Below are 20,979 nucleotides of genomic sequence, written 5' to 3' on the forward strand. Positions count from 1 at the left end.
TTCCTTGGCATTATTTGCATGTGGACAAGTAGGGTGTAGCTGGTTGGACTGGGGCCAGAAAGAGAGGCCCTAAAACAAGAAACCAGACATTCCTAACAGTGAGCTTGCTGATAGAGGGAGTAGTTCTTTTCAGCAAGAAGTGGAAGCATCCAGATATGATGATGGCTAATCTGGCAGCACAACAGCTGTATTTATAAGAACGTAACCTGAGATTGTCACTGTCCAATTATATCTGTGATGTTAAATCTCGGTCCCCATACAGACCCTCAAAGGTGGTGTAGGTATCAACAAACAGTAAAACTAAAAGAATTTACATGTTGATCAATTTATAACAAGGAAAATACTTACGCTATTTGTATAAGAGAGTGGTGCCCTTTGTTGAAATTGTAATGCATGATGGTGAGGATGGAATCAACTAGGATGTTAAAGCCAGGCACCAATTCTGATTTGGACTAGTGTCAAGAAATGAATTCCAGGGGCAGCCAAAGTTAGAAGTGTAAAGTCAGCTACAAATGAGGAAGTGATCAGATCTCTGGAGTCTTGGTGACCTGCCATCCCTGAGGGCACTCTTGAAGAGATCTAACCTGCTTCTGAACCAGAACAAGATCTTTTTTTTTTTTTTTTTTTTTTTAATACAGAGCCAGGCAAGTGGCTGCCATCAGGAAAGTTTCAGGTCATAATATGAGATTTCTAGTCATTAGCCATCAGTTCAAGGAGCAGGACACCATCGCTCTCAGGAAGACACAAATGTGAAAGGACAATGGTATATAATCAACCATTAGAGCAGGACACAAAGTCCAAACTAAAGGCATGTTGAGGAAGACACAATGAGGTCCAGAGAGAGGTACTAGACTTACTCAAATCCCTTAGTCCCAAGCCTGAATCAATTCCAAGGGCAAGGATGTCTCCATTTGAGGGAAGAAAGAGCAAGAGAAAAGAAACCAAGAAGTGCTTGACATCCTGAGCAATTCCCAGATGCTGCTTTGCCAGAGAGTAGGATGCCAAATATTTCGAGAAAGCCTTTCTGGACTTGAAAAGGGAAAATGAGAGCCAGTCTTGTCGTGTCATTTGACTTTTAAATCATCTCCTGGAGGAAGGTTATCTGGGAGATATTCAGCATGAGATGATTCTTTATAAGGCTAAATGAAAGCAAGGATTTTCCCTAGCCAATAACCTTAGAAATGCATGAGCTAGAATATTTCAAGCCCAAAACGAAATATGCCAAAAAGCACTGAAATCATGACGCAATGCTGGAAATGATATGAGAAACTTGGGTCTCAAATAATATTTGGAAGTGAGTGCAGATAAATGCAAGCTGTAACAAATAACTTCCTGTTGGATGATTTATGTTAAAGTACATATGAAAATCAAAAATTGAGAACTCAGATTCGAAGAAACAACCACTCAAAAGGCTAAAAATCTGTTTGCCTAATGGTCACATGGCAATGACTACACACAATTTTAATGCCATAATTCCTGAATTGTTTTTCTCCCATGTCGAGGAATAAACCTTAGGAGAAGAGAGGTTTTGAACTCAAAGGAAATTCTAAGCTGAAAAAGTGCTTGCATTTTTAGAGGAGAGACACTAAGTGACTTGCCTAAAGCTGAACAGTTAATCTTATAATTTCAAAAATTTCTACTACCCCAAACTAGTCTTAAATTCCAAGCCATGTCATAAAGTCTCCTGTTTCTAAAGGGGTATTTGTCTGTCTTTCCTTAGAGTTAGAGTCATTTAGAATGGCTTAATAGATGGTTTTAGAAGATGTTAACTCATCCTTTATACTTCGGGCGAAGGTGGGCACTGGATCCTGGCCCCACTCACCTGCCCTGTGTGTTGCAACCAGAGGCTCTGCTTTCACCCTCTGTACTGGGTGTCCAGGCGTCCCCCAGGGTCCATAAGAGTTCAAGTTCTCAACTTGCTATGAGGAAGTGATTTAGCACTAGAAGGCTTTGGATTATTATTTGTGGAATGAACAGAAACTCTGCCTTTGGAGAGTCACTTCCATAGTTTCAAGACAAAAAGAAAAACTCAGGAGGAAAACAGTGCTATGTTGCTTACCATAAAAATTAAACCCTTTCTAGTATTTGCTTCATGTTCAAATAACTCCAATCCTTTTGGGACCCTGATGACCTCCGTGTTTGATTCAGCTTTGACTGTTCTAAGATTTAACATAATTAAGAATGAAAAGTGACTTAACTGTCCAAGATGAGGACAGCGAGATTGCCATAAGTGTTCCTTGCCAAAGAAGGCAGGCTGGTTGTGATTACACCACCTCCTCCTCATTGTCCTATTCTTATCGTGTGCTGCAGTCAGCGTCTTTGACCTATATTTGATTCCCTCTTGCAATATGTGCTTTTGATCATGAAACTGCTGGGAAAAGGCTCCTTCTAAACCACAAAACAAGGTAAGCTGTTTCTTATTTGTTTGAATATATAGGAAGCTGGTGACAGCCAATTTTCTTCCTCTACATCTAAGAAATCGAAAGGTCAGGTGCTAGGAGGGATTATGGAGAGTTTATGAGGCAAACAGCCCGCCCCACCACAGGCCTTATCAGGAACAAGCCCAGCTTTCTTTCATAAGCCTCTGGTGGGCGGCTTGTGCTCATGGCTGGCGGTCTGGGGTGCACATTGCAGTTTATCATCAAGCAGCATCTTCAAAATGCCAAACTTTATTTATTGATCTTACAATTCTATGTTATCTCCAACGAGCCACGGGAAAAGTAATACATTTTGTATGGATTAATCCTTGTAATTCTACACAACGTACACCCAGAGATAACTCAAACTCGCTTTGTCGTCTCATTACCTAAACAGACTTGTCTTTCTTTAAGTCATCAACAGAGGTCATCTCCCAAATGCCCTTGTGAAATATTCATTAATCAAATAACTAATTTGAAATGGACCTTCAAAGCATTATTCATTTCCCCATCATTCTCCTAACATCAGTTTAAATGCTTTGTGGGTATAATGATTAGGCTGATGTTTAATTAATTGTGAAATTGTGAATTAAAGCTAAATTAAAAGATAAATCCTTTTTTTTTTAGTGCATAAGGGAGAAAGAGAGCAAGCCAGAAAGAGACAGTGAGCTTGGTTGGTGGTTTTAGTTGGGGATTCTTAGCAAGTGTTCCTTTATTCACAGCAACAAGACAGTGCTGGATTTTAAGGTTAACCTTTGTGAAGTAAATCTTATTCTTCCATTCTTTCTTGATGGATTTCAGATTCATCACCACATCAATGAGTGATGCTACAGATCATTGAGCAGATATGCAGATGTAAATATAACCTGCTATTCTCAACAAGTTTTATTGTGAGTAAAACAAAACAATTACCAAAGACCCTGTTACGGAAATCACAACCATAATTTTGTTTACTGTGTGTGATGACGAAAGCTCCACATTTTTTTATCCCAGAAGAAAAGGTTTGATTCCCAACTGAGGCCTTCTCTGATTCATGTTTTTAAGTACCAAGTGTACCCTAAAATTTATTATCAGGTACATCACAATGTAATCCCAACACTTTGGGAGGCTGAGGCAGGAGGATTGCTTGAGCCCAGGAATTAAAGACCAGCCATGAGCAACATAGTGAGACCCTGTCTCTACAAAAAATAAATTAGAAAAAAATTATCCGGGTGTAATGGTATGCCCGTAGTCTCAGTTACTTGGGAGGCTGAGGTGGGAGGATAGCTTGAGCCCGGGAGATCGAGGCTGCAGTGAGCTGTGATTGCACTACTACACTCCAGCCTAGGAAACAGAGATACCCTGACAAACAAACAAACAAACAAACAAACAAACAAACAAACACAGTGTCAATCAACTTACACTGTTTCTATTTTTAAACCTGTCAATTACCCCAATTTGACTATTAACTCCTTGAATGCATGGTCCAAGTGTTGCACATCTTTATTTACAAAGCACAGAATTTAATGCTTGTGTTCTCCAACCAAACAGATCCTAGAAGTTTGTTTGCTCTTCCCTTTTCCTGAAGCACTCTAATTAAATAATAAACTATTGGAAAAAAGAAACTTTTTTCCTCTGTGGTTCCTAAGCAACAAGACACTACTACATAAAGAAAAACTGAGAATAAAGCCAGCAAAAAAAGCAGGTCTCAGAGGTAAAGAAACAGATTCTTGATTTGAACAGCTGGATTGAGCTATTCCTGAAGCTAACGTACCCATAGACACTTCAGTTTCATTATCTAATAGGTGCCCTTGTTTATTTGAGATGGTTTATATTTAGTTTATTTTGTTTGGAGCCAAATAAACACTTGATGAGCACAGTCATTTGCAAGTCATCCATATGTTAATTTTGTTATTATTCACCTGCTTAGAGGACTACCTAGTTCCTTCTTCTGTGATCTGTCAATGTGGCTACATTTGTTCCCTCCAAAGGCACATCACATCTCCTCAGTCCATTTTTTATCTCTGTTCGTCTGGTGTCCAGGGCTCATCTCCCTCAACATGGCTGATTTCTTGGATTATGTGATGCCCACAACCATCTATGGCTGATATGGCTGATAGAACCTGTCCTGAAGTGCTTGCTCTGCCCAGTCTTTGGTGCCTCCTAAGCCATAGTTCTGATGTAATAATCTCTCAGATGCAAAGCAATATAGCACATTGGTTATGCATGGAAACTTTGGTGCACTCTACATGAATATGAATGTTAGCTCTACTATTTACTAGCCATATAACCTCATGCAAATCATTTAGCTGTGATTCAGTTTCCTCATCTGCAAATCTAGAATAACATTGCCTATTTCACGTGGTTGTAAATGGGATAATGTATGCAAAGTAGTTAGAATAGTCTCTGGCAAATAGTAAGTATGCAATACACATGGCAGTTATAATCTTCATTGTGATAGACCAGCCCTCCAATTACATACCAGAAGAATGAAAAGATTTTATATCATCTCATGTGTTTTATAAAGCTCAATTGAAAGCAGGACTCTGCCTTCTTTTTCTTGACCAAGCTTCCTCCCTGACTAGATAATGAGCAACTTTTGGTAGGGTAAGAGCTGTGCTTTGACTTTCTGTATCTTCAGCCCAGTGATGATGATGAGTAGACACTAAACATGTGCTTAAATTGTTAATATCCAACAAGCAATAATAATTATTAATATCAATAACTCTGTTAATAATGAATCAGGGTGGCTAGCGATTGGTCTTTTTCTCTCTTTCCCAGTGAGTTTAAATTCCAGGGGACATACCCACTCTTCCTAGATAAGCTTATGCCCTAAATATTTATCTGTTTTTCTTCCCTGGGGAACTGACTGGCCCTGAGGAAGAAACATGAATGATGTATTTATTTTTCTCCCTTAAGATATGAAGACTGGAGTGAGCCCTCATCAGCCAGATGGACTGTTTCATCTCTTCCAAAATAGAAACCTCCAACCTACTCAGCTCTTTTGAGGCCAAAAAGATACCCAAGGGCTCTTAAGAAACCAACATTCTCAACACCAGCCTAAAACAAGTTTCCTAAAAGCATTTTCCTTTTGGACTCATTTTTATTACCTCTTCATCCCATGGTCCTAAGAATAATTTGCATATAACAGTCACTATTAAAATTTTTGATTTGCAAATGATCAATGAATGATGAGGTCAGCCCATCAGTGACTGAACCAATCAACGAATGAGAAGAGTAGGAGATGTTTACTGTCTTCTCTGTTCTAAGGCCTGGAGGGTGAGGGCATTCATCTACTAGTTCACCCTCATATATTTTCTTTGCTGGAGTTTCAACACTTCTCCCTTTCATTCTGCTGCAATTGACCAAAACTTAATAGTCTGGGAGAGGTGGAGAAAGTAGATCCAATAGTATCACTCACATAAACTCAGGTCTCCATAGGGACATGATCAATGGCCAATAGCCTCTCCTGAATATTTCCTTGCTTCCTGCTTAGGCAAAGAAAATTTGTCCTTCTAAGTCCAAGGAAACAATTGTTTTATGTCTGACTGTTTTTTTTAATAAGCCTTCACCATGACCTCCCTGCCTCCACTTATTCTGAATAGCAGGAATCGTGGGGAGGGGAAGTCACACATGCTTGGAATGTGGTAGATGATGTGCAGCTCAGATGTCACCAGCCATGACATCTGGCTGAAGTCCGCTTATTGCTAATTTGGTGTCATGGCTGTGTAGGTAAACAAATAAAAATCAAATTCACAGGTCAACCATTCTGAACAATACCTGGCTAATTTTCCTGTTTGAAAAATCGTCAAAGCTTTTCAACTGACTTAGAAGGTATTCGTAGGTCAGCTGCTTTGACTAACAAGTGGGTCTTGTGTTTTTGAACATGCAGGATAATGGCGGTAAGGTCCCTGGGCCACAGGTGCTAAAGAGTTGCCACATGCATGCGGCACTTCAGAGTGGCACGTCCCTTAGCAACCCATAATGCAATTAACAAACTTCATCTCATCCTCAGCAAAACAGCTTTCTTAAAACATGCCAAATGTAGTAAAAGTCCATTCAGAATCAAAGCCACTCTCCTCTTAAGAAAATAAATGGTTAGGGAAGTCCCTTTGATTTCTCATTGTGGTTGCTCAGCTTGGGGGCTACCTAATGAGACATAGCAGTTGGTCAAATTAGGGATCCCAGGCCTTTGGATGTCATGAGTCAGTAAATATTTTCTCCACCCAAAACTGTGGAAAGCCAATATTGAGTCATCATCATTTTCATTTGCTAAATATAGGCCACAAAACTAGATCAAACAAGACAAAATTACCTTCTACTGTGACCATGATTAAATACAATAAAAGCTTAACAAATACCAAAAAGGTACAAAGGATATAATTAGGAATAAAACACATTTCTTTACCTTGAATTAATTTGATGTTTTAAAAAGTTCTATGTTATTTTACTTTTTCTCATATTACTGAAGATGAATGCAAACATGACTCCCACACAGGTCTTCAGAGTAACCTCTGAAAACCTGTGTTAGGGTTCTCTAAAGGGATAGAACTAATAGGATAGATTTATAGATGAAAGGGAGTTTGTTAAGGAGTATTGACTCACACGATCACAAGGTGAAATCTCACAATAGGCCTTCTGCAAGCTGAGGAACAGGGAAGCCAGTCCCAGTCACAAAACTTAGCATTCCTTACACTTGTTGAACGAAAATTACTAGGTTATATACAACTACGTAAAGGACCCAATGTTGTAGGTCCCTACGGATTACTACAACCCTTCGCTGATGCAATAAAGCTCTTCACCAAAGAACCCTTAAAACCTTCAACATCTACCACTATTCTCTACATTACCGCACCCACCCTAGCCTTCTCCATTGCCCTTCTCCTATGAACCCCTCTTCCCATACCCAAAAACTAGAGAAGCCGACAGAGCAGCCTTCAGTCTGTGGCCAAAGGCCTGAGAGCCCCTGGCAAACCACTGGTGTAAGTCTAAGAGTCTAAAAGCTGAAGAACCTGAAGTTGGAGGTTTGAGGGCAGGAAGCATCCAGCACAGGAGAAAGATGAAGCCAGGAAGGCTCAGCAAGTCAAGTCCGCCCATATTCTCCTGTCTGGTTTATTCTGGCAGTATTGACAGCTGATTAGATTGTGCCCCCCGCAGATTGAGGGTGGGTCTGCTTCTCCCAGTCCACTGACTCGAATGTTAATCTCCTTTGACAACACTCCCACAGACACATCCGGGAACAATACTTTGCATCCTTCAATCGAATCAAGTTGATCCACAGTATTAACCATCACTAACCAATTGTCTAACTTTTAGCTGTATAGGTAAAATGCTTAAGTAAACTAAGGCAAGGATAACTGTAGCAATAAATGCAGAAAGTGTTTTGAAGATCTGTTCATGTCCCTGGCATTGCTCCTCTCCCTTTCTGTTTGCCCAGCTCTCTGGGTGCCTCCTGCTCCCCATATGTAGGCCAGGTGGCACCTGTCCTCCATCAGAATGCCTTCCACTGGCTGTCGGATAGAGGGGCCCTCAATCACTTTCTCCATGTGCTTCTGGGCTCCTCATCTATAAAAAGAATGGAAACCAACAGAATAACTTCCCTCTAGAATCTATTTGGTTGGGAGGCATAATAATTCCAAATGTCTTGCTATACATATATCCCCCAGAAGGCTTTTCCAGTGACTGTTCCAAGATCCTATCAGTGACGTTTCTGCAGCACGCCTTATGTTCTGATATCAGAAGGCTTTTTTTTTCTTAAGAATCTAATCAATGTAGTTTTGATGAGGCTGAACTCCACAGCCCAACCTCCACCAAAGCTTTGACCCTTGATCCGTGAGGGGCTGATGGTAGTGGGATTTTTGTGCTATAGACCAGGGGTCCCCAACCACTGGGCCACCAGTCCATGGCCTGTTAGGAACCAGCCACACAGCAGGAAGTGAGTGGCAGACCAGTGAGCGAAGCTTCATCTGTATTTACACTCCCCATTGCTTGCATTGCTGCCTAAGCTCCATCTCCTGTCAGATCAGTGGTGGCACTAGATTCTTATAGGAGCATGAGCCCTCTTGTGAACTGCGCATGCGAGGGATCCAGATTATGCACTCCTTACAAGAACCTAATGCCTGATGATCTGTCACTGTCCCCATCACCCCCAGATGGAACCGTCTAGTTGCAGGAAAACAAGCTCAGGGCTCCCACTGATTCTACATTATGGTGAGTTGTATAATTATTTTATTAAATATTACAATGCAATAGTAATAGAAATAAAGTGCACAATAAATGTAATGTGCTTGAATCATCCCAAAACATCCTCCCCCGTACCCGGTCCATGGAAAAATTATCTTCCATGAAACCGATACCTGGTGCCAAAAAGATTGGGTACCAGTGCTATAGACAGTGGAATGGTTTTGTTGAGTGTAGTAGGTTAAAGAGTACCCTCTGAAAATTGAAGTACAATCGGAACCTCAGAATTTGACCTTGTTTGGAATAAAATATTCATAGAGAGGTCACTGAGTTGAGGATCTCCAGAAAGATCATCTTAGATTTATGGTGGACCCTCAGTCCAGTGACTGGTATCCTCAAAACATAAAAGAGAGGGAGATTTTAGATCTTCTGAGAGACACAGAAGAGAAACACAAAAAAGGCAATGCGAAGGTGGAGGGAGGGATTGGAGGGATGCATTAAAAAAAAAAAAAGCCAAGGACTTCCGGCAAACACTAAAAGCTAGAAGAGAGGCATGCAATGGAGTCCTTCTAGGAACCCACAGAAGGAACCAATCAGCCAATGCCTTGGTTTCCAGTGTCTGAGTTCTGGCCTCCTGAATTGTGAGAAAATGCATTTCTGTTGTTTGAAGCTATTATACTCTGCTCTGGTGATTTGTTATAGTGGCCCTAAGAAACTAATGCACTGGGTTTGTTGAGAGCCATTGTGAACCAAAAAGTATCTGACACAGGTCTCAATAAATGTAGAAAGTTTATTTTGCCAAGGTTAAGGACATTCCTGTGACATCACCTCAGGAGGTCCTCATGACACGTGCCCAAGGTGGCAGGGTCACAGCTTGGTTTTATACATTTTAGGGAGATATAAGACATCAATTAGTTTGTGTAAAATGTACATTGGTTCAGTCTGGAAAGCTGGGACAACTTGACGTGGGGAGGAGGTGTTCTAGGTCATAGATAGATAAGAGACAAACAGTTGCATTCTTGTGAGTTTCTGATTAGCCTTTCACTGAATACACAATCTAGAGGAATAGTCACTTACACCTTAGCCAGCCTTAGTGAAACAATAGGGGAAAGGAAGCACTCAGATATGCTTTTGCCTCACATGAGCAAAGGGATGACTTTGAGTTCTATCTGTCCTTTGTCCACAGGGGATTTCCTTATGAGCAAATTGTGAGGGAGGGAGGGAGGTAGCTTTTTTTTTTTTTTTAATCTTTGCTCTATCTTAATTAGGAATAGAATGGGAGGCAGGCTTGCCCTACAATTCCCAGCCTGACTTTTCCCTTTGGCTTAGTGATTTTGGGGTCCCAGGATTTATTTTCCTTTCACACCATTTTGTCCACCAGGGAGGATCTGTCCTAGGAATGGAGAGAGAAAGAGCAAGCTTGAATCATAACACTGGGGCCATGGATCCAGCTAGGCTTGAAGTCGGTTGTGTCTCTGTGTGTGAACCAGTAACTGCCCTCTTTTTGTTTAAGCTCATTTGAGTTAAGTTTCTCTCGTGGATAGCTGAAAGACTTCTGATAAAAACACGGCTCAGCACTGAGAAAATCTTATTCATCTTTTAAGGCCCAGTCATAGTGGTATTTTCTCCACAAAGCCTTCCCAGGGCTCCCAGGCCTGAAAGGTTCGTTTCTCCCTCTGGATCCCTATTGCTCTGCTCTCCTCCCACACACCACACTCTTAAACTCATCTTATCCCTGCTACGAGATCTTTTAGCCTTTTGGAATCAAGAATCCTGTCCTTATCTCATTTTCTTTAGTGCATGAGCTTTATTCCATTTACATTTCTGGTGCTCAATGCATATTTGACCAGAAAAATGAAAAAAAAGAAATAAAGAATGGGGTTTCAGTGTTTATGGAAGGGAATAGAAAATATATATAGTTTTGTGTTAAGGGCTCTCCTGGTATTCCGAATCATACCAAACACACAAATCCTCCATCTACTTCCTCATAAATCATCCTACTAGGGAAATCAGCGAAAGACCAGGACTGCTATAAACAGGCATTGGGTTGTTTACTTTACCAGCATAATAACTGCCAGGCTTTTGTAAAGGGCAGTTGTTACCTCAAATCTGAAGTGTTTATCATATCAGTCTCTTTCCTGTTTGAAACCTTTCAACGCCTTCCCTCTCCTCTTAGGAAAATGTCCAAAGCTGTGTTCATAGCTTACAAGGTCCTTTGAAACTTGGATTCTCCTCATTTCTCTAATCTCATGTCTTAAAATCCCCCCACCTGGAATCTATGCTTTGGCTCCTTGCAGCTCCCTGATTAGGCCAACAGCTCCACCTGCTCTCTCTTCTCTTTCTTGGTGTCCCTCTTCCTCTGTCTTTCCTTCCTCCAGTCATTGTTCTTCTAGAATGATCACTCCTTCCCCAGTTATTTTACCTAGCTTATTCCTACGCAGGCATGAGGCCTTTGCCTGGACATCATTTTCTCCAGAGACTTTCCCTTATCCACGGGGTCTCCCCAGTCATGTGCTCCCAGAGCTCCCTGTGCCTCTCTAGCATAGCTTTTACCACACTGCATTGCGATTGTCCGTTTACTTGACAATATTCCTCATTATACAGTTTGAACCATGTCTATTTTAATCAACATTTCATTTCTAGCACACATCACATAGTAGGAATGCTCAAGGCCTGCTGGCTAAATGGTCTAATGATGACAGAAATGATGAAAAACTTCACGGTAATTCTCAGAGTCTAACTCGGTCTTAGCCATGTCCTCCTTTGTTGGTTTTTTCACTCTCTAGGAGTGACCAGGCCTTCCTATCAGAGGCAGAGGAGGAGAGAGGGATGTAAGGGCCATGGTATCTTTAGAGAAGGCAGGGGGATCATTTCTAAAATGGAGTCCCTGTTCTCTTAACTGTCCATGAAAGCAATAATGGGAGTCACAAACATATGTTTAACATTTTAAGTGTCTTATAGAAATCATATAAATGCCCACGACAAGACTTCATAGGCTAATAAAATAAGAAGGGGCAGAAGGTGTAGTCTGTATATGATAGACAATAGTGTGTTCTGTTTCTGCTTCTTTCCCTAAAGAAACTGTTGCGGGGAATGCACTTCTACTTAGAGGCAGATATGGCCAAGCAAACCGAAGAGTTTGTCTCTCTCTCTGATGGAGGTATTTAATTACTGGCATGCTTCCCAGTCTGTTCTTCCCCTGTCTGAGCAAATTTAGAAGCCCAAGCCAGCATGGAGGTATCATATGGACCTCCCAGACTGTGTGAGCAAGAAATAGACCTTGGTTGGGATAAGCCATTCAGGTAAGTTTAATATTGTTAGTTATACTAGCAAAACCAGTTTATTTTGACTGACGTACTATTTTGTACTTCTTTGAACCTCCATGGCATAGCATGGTACTTGGCACAGAGGAGATATCAAGCATTTGTTGAATAAGAAAACGCATGAGTGAATGAATAGAAAATAATTAACTGTGAAAACATGTAAGTGCAGACCATTGCAAATCAGAAAACAGACTTTGAGGATTAAAAATATAATAAGTGAAATAGATGCCTCCAGACATTGCATTACAAAGTCTTCTTATTTCTTGCAGCAGGAGTAAGTAACTTTGCCAATAGAACTCAGTTAAAAACATAAGTCTTTTATAAGAAACTTTGCTCATAAATCTAAGCACTTTGATTATCTCACTTATGAATGACTTTCTCTAAAATATCAGGAAGGTAGGATTCATTGATATTGGTCTTAGCTACTCAGTGGGATTTAAAACTCAATAATGAATCCAGGAAGTGGTTTGCAATTCACTTGATCAAACAAAGTCTGCCCAATAAGTGGTATTAAATCAGGTGGAGACCAATTATCAGGATCTTTTTTCAGTAGACCTTTGTGACTGCATGAATATATTCTCACCTGGTTAGAAATAATAGCATGGCATATGCTGTTATGTGCCTTTGCTTCTGCATTTACAAAAGCCCACAGCCTAACGTCAATACTGGAGGCAGGGTCTTTCTTTTCTGGTACATTGATTTTAAATTAAATTAACTTTGATCTTTAGGTCATCTCCCAGATTCTAAAAGCTGAATGCCTCATTAATGGTGAAAACAGTAGGAGTAAATGTATTGGAGCAGGTTGAACAATTTAAATACTTTGAAATGCAACTAGTGCAAAGTAAGAGTATTGCAAGCTAGCTAATTAACAGTTATTTCCAGTCATGCTGATGAGGAAAAACTGCTTGAGCGGGTGATTCTTGGAAAATAGTTGGGATCTTCCAAGCTCCTCTCTTGCCCTCTGTTCTTTGGGTCCTTCTGCTGTGCTCACACAAATTTCATTGTCCACTTGAATCATGATGGTCCCCATCTATTCCCACAATATTCTCCACTTTTCGGAAGGCTGTATTAGTTATCTATTGCTGCATAACAAATTACTCCAAAATTTAGTGGCTTAAACATTTATTTTCTCATAGTCTCTGTGGGTCAGGAATCGTCTGCTTCAGTGTCTCCCACAGTCTGCTATAAAGGGGCCAACTGGGGCTGCAGTCACCCTAAGACATGAAAGGAAATCTGCTTAGGGAAGAATCTACTTTCAAACTCAATCATGTAGTTGTTGGCGAGATTCAGCTTCTTGCGGGCTATTGAATTGAGAGGTTTCAGTTCTTTGAGGGCTGTTGGGCAGAAACAACCCCAAGTTCCATAAAACATAGACATATTCATAGGGCAGCTCAAAACATGATGAATTGCTTCATCAGAGCAAGCAAGAAAAAGGTGCCAGAAGAGAAAATGAGAGTGAGAGCGAGAGAGAGAGCTGGAGAGAAAGAGCAAGAGCAAGATGGAAGTCACTAATTTTTATAACCAAATTTTGGAAGTGCTATTCCACCACTTTTGTTATATTTTACTCATTAGAAGTGAGTCACTAGGTTCAGCCTATATTCACAGAAAGTGGATTTCATGGGACATGAATACCATCAAGTAGAATCATTGGAAGCCACCTTAGAAGTCGGCCTGGCATGAAGAGCAAATGTGTGCTAGCAGAAAGCACTTCTTAGACTTTTTCCTTTACTACAGCTCATTAGAAGAGGAGAATGAGGCCGGGCTCCGTGGCTCGGGCCTGTATTCCCAGCACTTCGGGAGGCCGAGGCAAGTGGATCACTTGAGGTCAGGAGTTCGAGACCAGCCTGGCCAACATGGTGGAACCCTGTCTCTACTAAAAATACAAAAATTAGCCGGGCGTGGTGGCGGGTACCTGTAGTACCATCTACTTGGGAGGCTGAGGCAGAAGAATTGCTTGAACCTTGGAAGTGAAGGTTGCAGTGAGCTGAGATCGCACCATTGCACTCCAGCCTGGGAGAAGAAGCAAGACTCGAGACTCCTCCTCAAAAAACAAACAATCAAAAACAACAACAACAAACAGGAGAATAAACAGATATGTATGATTGAGGCAGCTTTCTGAAATGAAGAAAATTCTTTGATATGTTTTAACTTAAAAATTAAAGAATATATATATATATATATATATATACACACACACACACACACACACACACACACACACACACATATATACCCAGAAGAAGGATTTCTGGGTTATATGGCAATCCTACTTTTAATCTTTTAAGGAACCTCCTTATTGTTTTCCATAATGGCTGTACTCGATTACCTTCCCACCAACAGTGTGCAAAGGTTTCCTTTACTCCACGTCTTTGCCAACACTTGTTATTTATTTATTTATTTATTTATTTATTTATTTTTGAGACAGAGTCTCACTCTGTCGCCCGATCTGGAGTGCAATGGTGCGATCTCAGCTCACTGCAACTTCTACCTTCTGGATTCAAGCAATACTCCTGCCTCAGTATCCTGAGTAGCTGGAATTACAGGCGTGCACCACCACTATGGCTAATTTTTTTTTTGTATTTTTGGTAGAGATGGGGTTTCACCATGTTAGCCAGGCTGGTCTCAGACTCCTGACCTCAGGTGATCCACCTATCTTGGCCTCTCAAAGTGCTGGGATTAGAGGCTTGAGCCTCCATGCCTGACTCTTCCTGTATTTTTTATAATAACCATCCTAGTTGGTGTGAAGTGATATCTCATTGTACTTTTAATTTGTATTTCCCTGATAATTACTGAAGTTGAGCACCTTTGCCTATATTTGTTGGCTATTTTTATGTCTTTTTTGGAGAAATGTCTATTCAGATTGATTTCCCATTTTAAAATCAGATTATTTTAATTTACTGTATTTTTTGCTATCGAGTTGTGTAAGCTCCTAATATATTTTGGATATTAGCCCCTTATCAGATTCATGGCTTACAAATATGTTTTTCCCAATTTGTAGGCTGCCTTTTTATTTTGTTGATTGTTTTCTTTTCTGTGTAGAACCTTTTTATTTCGTGGTAGTGCCACTTGTTTATTTTTTTTCTCAACTGATTTTTTGGTGGGATATCCAAAAATAATTGCCAATGTTTTCTCTATGTTTTCTTCGAGGAGTTTTATAGTTTTGGGTCTTACATTTAGGTCTTTAACTCATTTCTAGTTGATCTTTTTGTATGTTCTAATATAAGGGTCCAATTTCATTCTTTTACATGTGGATATCCAGTTTTCCCAGCACCATTATTGAAGAAGCCACCCTTTACCCATGTGTCTTGTTGGTTCCCGTGTTAAAAATTAATTTACTGTATGTGCTTGGATTTATTTCTGGGTCTGTATTCTGTTCTCAGCAATCCCTCTTCTTAGTATATACCCAAAGGGTATGAGATGAGCAGCTCATAGAGACAGCTGTGCTCCCATGTTCACTGCAGTGTTATTCACAGTAGCCAAGATATGGAATCAGCCAAAACATTCATTGACAGATAAATGGATAAAGAAATTGTGATACACACACACACACATCAATATATATACATTGGAATATTATTCAGCCTTCAAAAGGAAGGGGATCTTGCCTTATCCAACAACATGGATGAAACCTAAGGATATTATGTGAAAGTGAAATAAGCCAGACACAGAAGTAAAAATACTGTATGATTTCCCTTATACAGAGAGTAGAATGGTGGCTACCAAGGGCAGAGGTGTTAAGGAAGGGGGTAATGGAGAGATGTAGCTCAAAGGTTATAAAGTTGCAGTTATGTGGAATGAATAAGTCTAGCAACCTAATGCATGGCACATGACTCTAATTAAAAATATTTTATTGTATACTGCAAATTCACTGATAGAATAGACACCAGGTACTTTTACCACATGCACACATGCAAAGGTATCTATGTGAGATGATGAGTATGTTAAGTAGCTTGACTGTAGTAGTCATTTCACTATGCCTATGTATAACAAAACATGTGCATCTTAAATATACACAATAAAAATTAAAGAATTTTCATTTTCATCTATCCTATAAAAGCTACTACATATACTGTACTTATTACATTCCAGGGGTTCTTCTGAGTTCTTAATATGTATTAACTTGTTTTATTTTCTCACACACACAAAATTCTACAAAAGATCATCTCCATTTTAAAGACTGGGAGACTGAGGGGAAGATAGGTTCAATGAGTTGCTCAAGGTTACTCACCTAGTTAATGAAAGAATCAGGATTCAGCCAAAGCAATCAAAGTCCAAAGTCCAGGTTATTATGTATTATATTTTACTTCCTTTCTAGAGTGTTTTGAATTACCTGCCGTTATGGGCTGGATTATGTGCTCCTGAAATTCATATATAGAAGTCCTAATCTCTAGTACCTCAGAATGTGATTACACTTGCAGAAAAGCTTTTAAAGAGCTAATTAAGGTTAAATAAGGTCATCGGGGGTGAGTCCTAAACAAATAAGACTAGAGACCTTCCAAGAAGAAGAGATTAGGACACAGACACACACAAACAGGGAAGCCCATGTGAAGACACTGGAAGATAATGGCCATTTACAAACCAAATGGAGGGAAAGGCAGAAAAAACACTTCCAACATCTTGGTCTTGAACTTCTAGCCTCCAGGACTGTGAGGAAGTACATTCCTGTTGTTTAAGCCACCTGATCTGTGTTATTTGTTATGGCTGTCTTAGTAAACCAATACACCTGCCATCAGTAATATTAATATCCCAGGATGGTGTGCCATTTTCTGTCTGTGCTTTCCAGTATCCCCTGGTATGCTCCAGTTTTACTAGTGTGGGTGTTATGGAAAGCTCTTGGGATTTGGCAGCCAAAGCAAGAATTACCTTTAGCATGCAAAATTAGGCAAGCCCCATAACTTCCCTGTAAAGTGGATCTAATAACCTCTACCTCACAGGGCTGTTGAGAGGATTAATGAGATAATGTGAAAGTGCCTGGCACAGTAGCTGACATATATTAAATCCTTAGTAAATGTCATTTATTCCTTAAACAGCAAGTCACATGTTCAAGTAGTTACTGAAGACACATAACAGAAGCTTGCCCCTTGTTCACTCTTTCTCTATGTCCATGCAGTCCTAGAAAGAGATGAAAAACATATTCTCAGTTTTTCTTCAGTGCAGGCATTCTCTATATTGGTTCATTATAATTGTTCTTCATCCTGGTCCAGACCCTTACTACCATTTTCATGTAAATGAAAAATTTCAAGAGAACTCTAAAATGGCCTAGCTTGACGTCTTCTATAAGTTCTTTCGACTGGAGATGATTCAGAAAAATATGTCTTACTGTAAGAACGACAACAAAAATTCCATCAGAATGGGCTCCAGTTTCATTCAGCCAGGGTCTACTGAGTACCTAATGTGCAGGCAGTAAGCTACTTCCTATAAGCTGTCACCAAACAACTAATACAATAAAGGCAATCTCAACTTGCAGCAAAGCCAGAATAGGTATAAGAAGAGGGAAGATCTTGATTCCCTGGCATTTTATATTGATCAGAGATCACATTTGAAACTTTTCAATTGTGGACACTCCTTTTAAATATATGAACTTACAAAGGATATCGTGTTCACTGGATGGTGAGAAGTCTAGATAAAAAATTATTTAAATAAATGGGGACAATGCATCAGAAGGTAAAACCTAGGGAGAGTATTTTAAGTGTTTTAAATTCTTCAAATTCGTTCACTTGGAAGGTCTCATTTCTGTTGCTCCTGGTAACAAAACTGCAACTAATAGTGAGGCGTAATTCAATTAAGAAAAACTAAAAATTTCTGCTATGGACTGAATTGTAGCTCCTCACTCCCACTCAACCAGATTTATATGATGAAGCTCTAACTCTCGATGTGAGTATGTTTGGAGCTAGTGCTTTTTAAAGGTAATTAAGATTAAAGGAGATCATAAGGGTAGGATCATAATCAAATAGAATTGGTGGCCTTATAAGAAAAGGAAAACATCTCTCTCAAGAAAAGTCCATGTGAGGACATAGTGAGATGAGAATTTACAAGCCAGGAAGAGGACCCTCACCGGGAACTGAATCAGCTGGTGTCTTCATCTTGGACTTCCCAGCCTTCAGAACTGTGAGAAAATAAGTTTTGCTGTTTTAGCCACCAAGTCTATGTTATTTTGTTATGGCAGCCCAAGCTGCCTAAGGCAATGTCTAAAAGCTAAAATTGAATGATGTAATGAGCATTGAATGAGCAGGGCCCTAGATGCACATGTGTTAGGGCACACTATAGAAGGAATTTCCAGAGCGAGTTAGAGGTTGGAGTGGCTGACTTTTATGGTTTCTTTCGCCTCTGAGATTCTATAATTTCCAAGCCTTCAAAGCCAGATAGATACAGAACCCCAGGTTCCTCTGCTTGTATTGCCATCTTCTCACTTTAAGGAGGATGGAGACTTGACAAATTGGTTTTGTCTCTTGTGTCAACTCTGATTACTTGGCAGTGGCTGCCTGGAACACTATTTTGAGAAGGGTTTTGAAGCTATAAGGAAAAAAATCCATCATAGAAAGAGCTAATATTTATTGGACACTTGTCATGTACCAGGTCCTATTCTAACCTGGTATTTGTTTTAATTTACTTTATACTTGCCACAACTCTAAGAGGTGAATTAATATGAGCATTTTTTTATAAGAATGTCAAGACATGGACCAGCAACTACTCAAAGGCCACATGACTATTAAATGGCAACATCAGACCACATACCCAGTAGTTTGACTCAAGAGCATGCCAATAACATCACACTGTAATATCTTTCCCACAATCCATTTGCAACGTTTACATGAGTGGTAGGGGATGAAGAGGTATGTGCTTGAAAGGCAATCAGGATCTACTTTGGAGGAAGTTCAAACTAAGACAAGTAAGCATAAAATATGTTTATTTGAATGCTGTAGTTATTCAGACCCAAATCAGAAAATGTTCAGACTGCTTAATAATTGAATAACAGGTCTGTCCTTGGTAACAATAAATTACAAGGAAGCTGTGTCTGGAATTCCATGATTTCTTCCAAAATTCTTTTTGGAGTTATGTTGTATTAGTTCATGCTATGATGGGTGGTAGGAATAGATAACACCAGTTTTATTAAACCATATTTCTCTGACTTTGCAGCTATCCATGATTGCAGGAACTCCAACTTCCCTCTTAATCTAATTCTCCCTTCCAGATATCTATTTATAGAAGTATGCTAGCAATCACATATGCTCAATAGTTGCCCCACACACCTCATTCCTTTCATTAGCTCTCCTCCTTTCTTGCTCTAGCTCCCTGTGACAGTATCTTCTTGAGTTTTTTCATGCAATCTCTTGTTCAGGATGCTGATAGCTGCAAAACTATTTCCTTTTCCGTCTTGTCACCTAACTGTGTCTCCTGAAGGTAATGCTATTGTCTTTCTCTTCTGTGGTTTAGATTTACTTGATTTCCTCAGTTAACCATGTCTGTTGAATACTCTACCAGTAACCCCCAAATCTGACACATAACAGTAGATTTTTCCCTATAGACAAGCACAGCCCTTTCTCCAATTAACTCCAAAGGATAATTCCCAATATCTCATGTCCCTCAGTGTCTGGTAGATTTATGAGAGACGGCTGAATGGAAGGCACTGGCTTATAAAATAACCTTTGCAAGTCAAGCATTCATTGTGAATACACCTGATTTTTTACATGATTTGAAGAAAATTCCATGTCTCTCCCTGCACAAGTCTCAATGTGTCTCATTTTCGAATTTATTTAAAATAATACTTTCTACCAAATTGGCCTCACGAGCCCTGTATTATTTATCTTTCCAAAATGTCCTTGTGTTCTCTTTATTATAAAGAAGGCTAAGGAGAGATGATAAAAATCTACAATTCTTGATCTTGCATTTTAAAATACAAAATGTCAAAACCAAATAAAGTAGGTCAAGGCTTCTCCGCATTTAGCAGACACTAGTGCTTGTCCATATCAGTAAATATTAAAGTTGATAGATAATCAAAAGTGTGATATCTTTCTTTAGTATGAGAAAATATTATCAAGGGGCTAACATTCTATTTTTATCTTAGTCAAAGAAATGGAACAAATCCAACTATATAACTTTATTGCTTATGAATTTATAGATGAGTATTTTGTACATTTAAATTAAGGTACTTTATTTTGCATTTATTTGGACAATGAGTAATAGTTAAACACATTCAACTCATTAATTATCAGTGAAGTCTGTTCAAATATAGCCTGTGATTAAGTTCATGAAACCTTCAGGGGTTTGAAGCAATATTTAAAATTCTCATAGAACAAAATGGAAGAATGTGCAAGAAGGAATAATACTTGAATTCAAGACTAGAGGTATCTGGGGAAAACTGTAAGTCTTTGGTTTATTTTGAGATTGAAGGTTATGAATATCTTCCATTATTCTGGGACATAATAATACTCAGTTGGACAAACATAATAAAATGTGTAAGTAGAATTAAGTGATGGTGCTACTATTCCTTCCAATAATAGCAACTCTAATATCTAGGATACATGCCATGTTTCTTTAATGAAGAAGAAAAATGAAAAAACCTCTGAAGCAGGCCAATACTATTAATATAATGAATAATTTTTTAAAATTCACCTCACTAATATCAATGAATGATTTTAGCAACTACTTGCAGGATAATGAAAAGTTGCTGCTATCAGTTAGTGGAGAGAGGCATGGGGTTGAAGGACTTCATCCTGGGAAAGAAGATTGCAACCTGAAGCCTCAAATCTTTCATATCCTTACAAATGTGCCACCTGCCTCCTTAAAGTTTGAGAAGAAAGTTGTAGTGATACCTATGTGAAACTGGAATTTTTCCTTGATGAGGATGTCATCTGTATCTAATCCTGGAACCATTAAGAACCTGATTCCCTAGAGTTCATGCTGTTATGGCCAGTCAACAGCAAAATCCAATCCTTCATAATAGGGAACATTGAGTTTGGAGGAGTTGCTCCACCATTTCCAGGGCACTGACTGGTAACCTTGCTCTGAAAGCCATTCATGCCCTAGAAATGCTTGACATTGGCTTTACATCCATGATCCTGCATCAATTTCTGGTTTGG

The 20,979-nt window shown here is 39.4% G+C and overlaps 1 pseudogene; it reads left to right on the top strand.

Annotated features, from left to right (window-relative positions):
• Positions 1-20,979, top strand: part of LOC105483652 (platelet-activating factor acetylhydrolase IB subunit alpha2 pseudogene) — a 99,878-nt pseudogene that overhangs the window by 72,689 nt on the left and 6,210 nt on the right.

The sequence above is a fragment of the Macaca nemestrina genome, chromosome 10 (genome assembly GCF_043159975.1).
Source record: "Macaca nemestrina isolate mMacNem1 chromosome 10, mMacNem.hap1, whole genome shotgun sequence".
NCBI lineage: Eukaryota > Metazoa > Chordata > Mammalia > Primates > Cercopithecidae > Macaca > Macaca nemestrina.